Source organism: Marmota marmota, unplaced genomic scaffold (genome assembly GCF_001458135.2).
Source record: "Marmota marmota marmota unplaced genomic scaffold, marMar, whole genome shotgun sequence".
Classification (NCBI taxonomy): Eukaryota; Metazoa; Chordata; class Mammalia; order Rodentia; family Sciuridae; genus Marmota; species Marmota marmota.
The window spans coordinates 34,271,277-34,273,559 of NW_026000016.1; positions in this window are offsets into that span (position 1 = coordinate 34,271,277).

Sequence of the window (2,283 nt, forward strand, 5' to 3'; positions counted from 1 at the left end):
TCGCCGGCCAATCAGAGGGCATCTTCTCCCGGCGCGAGAGCCAATAGGGAACCTGCCGGGAAGGGCGGGGCGGGCTGCAAACGTACCCGGAGGCTAGAGAGGAAGACCCTGCTGAGTGTGTTCTCCTTCCAGGAAGGATGGGCAGGGACCTCAGGGTCCTCTGGCTCTTGGGGCTGGGCGGGCGGGAGGTGGCCCGCGGATTGGGCAGCTCCAGACCCGGAACGAGGGAGCGGGCGAAGCAGGGAAACGACCCAGGGACAGGTACCGTGTTCGCCACCAAGAGGGGCTTCCTGAGGTCGGAGTACTGCTGTGGCCTCTCGCCCCCACACTGCTCTCTGAATGGGACTCTGGTTCTGGAGCACACAGACCACGATCTGTAGGTTCGTTCTATTTCGGCAGAAGAAAAAGGCCAGAAAGCGTTCCAGTCCGATTAGAGAAAGAGATTTCAAGAGATTTCGTCAGAAATTTGTCCTTGCGAAGTTGGAATTCCCCCACCTCCTCCACGTTGGCTTGCATTAGGCGACTGAGACGTGTGCAGAGGGGACCCTGTTGCTCATTCGTTCTCTAGGACCCAAATCTGTAGTTAATAGTAAGTGGACTTGCACTTTCAGTGGGTTCCGTTGGTGCCAGGTACCAAACTTGTTTTGAACGATGTGCGCCAGTTACAGGCTGTGGGGAATAAAAGCATTAAAATGAGACATAGTTCATTTACTCCTAAGTAAACAGGACCTTGGGGGCTTCCTGGTGTGGAGAAAAAGTGAATCCTACCACTCCTTGGAAAACTACATTTGACAAAAATGATACCCTAAGTATTTACTACTAAAATGAAATTAAAACTAGGTATATCTAGGATCCTTTTATTTGTTGTAGATGGACACAATACCTTTATTTTATTTATTTGTTTATATATGGTGGTGAGGATCGAACCCAGTGCCTCACACGTACTAAGCAAGCACTCTACCACTGAGCTACAACCCCAGCCCTAGGATCCTTTTATAGACTTAAAAAAGTGTCCATATCTAGCACCCTAAAACCTGTACAGGTTTTTATTGTTTCTTACATTATTATTTTGGGCATGTATAAAAGTGTATCAGGCAGCCCTAAGTGTTACTGCTGTTTACCAGTGAGGAGTCCTTGCTTCTGGGAATGCTGAAGTATAAACACCAGAGAAGCACAGCAACGTGAGTGGAAAGTGGAAGGCTTTATTAAAGGATAGCAGAAAAGACTTCTCCCTGGAGGAAGAAGGGGGCCGGAAGGCGGAATCCATGGAAGGGGGAGGTCTTCCCTCTTTTATAGCTAAAATCTTTTAGTCTTCCCACACTCCTGTCCTTTGTTTCCCTTAATCCTTCAGTGATAGAATGCAGGTGGAAAGGCCAAAAGGTGGGAGATGGATGGGCTTAAGGAGTAATCTGGGCAGGAAGGGCCTGGGGCGGTTTTGGATTAGCACCTCATTGTATGCTGGGAGCTGTTTCATTAACAGTTCCTTAGGATGGGTTCCTGGCCTTGGGGACATTAACATTTCAATTTCCCCAAGAGCTGCTCTGGTTTCCTGGACTCCATTCTCAATAACGGCCTCCATTTTTCTTTATCTTACTCGATATTAGACCCGATTTACCTAAGTACACTAACTACCTATCCTCAAATCTGGCTCCATAAGTACGTGCATTAGAATGTCTTCATTGGCTACCCAATGTAATTACTACCTGCCTTCCGCCACCCATGCTTTTACCCTGCTTTATTTTTCTTCTTAGCGCTTACTAGCATCTAAAATGTCCTATATTTTACTTATGTTTTTTCTGATTATTTTCTCCCTCCCCACTAGAATGTGAGCTTCATAAAGGCAGGACTGAAAATTTGTTACTTTTCGCTGCTACTGTTTTCTGAGAATGTATGTCAGAATCTAGCACAAAGTGCATGTTCAGTATTTGCTGAATCAAACACTTGGAATGGAACCACCATTTGACCCAGTTATCCCACTCCTCAATATATACCCAAAGGATTTTAAATCGACATACTATAGTGACGCCGCCACATCAATTTTTATAGCAGCTCAGTTCACAATAGCTAAGCTATGGAACCAACCTAGGCGCTCTTCAACAGATGAATGGATAAAGAAAACGTGGCATATATACACTATGGAGTATTAAACTCATCCCTAAAGAAGAATAACTTTATGATATTTGTAAAAATATGGATGGAGGATCTGGAGACTGTCCCAAAAAACCAAAGATCAAATGTTTTCTCCGATGTGTGGAAGCTAACCCACAATATGGGGGTGGGGGG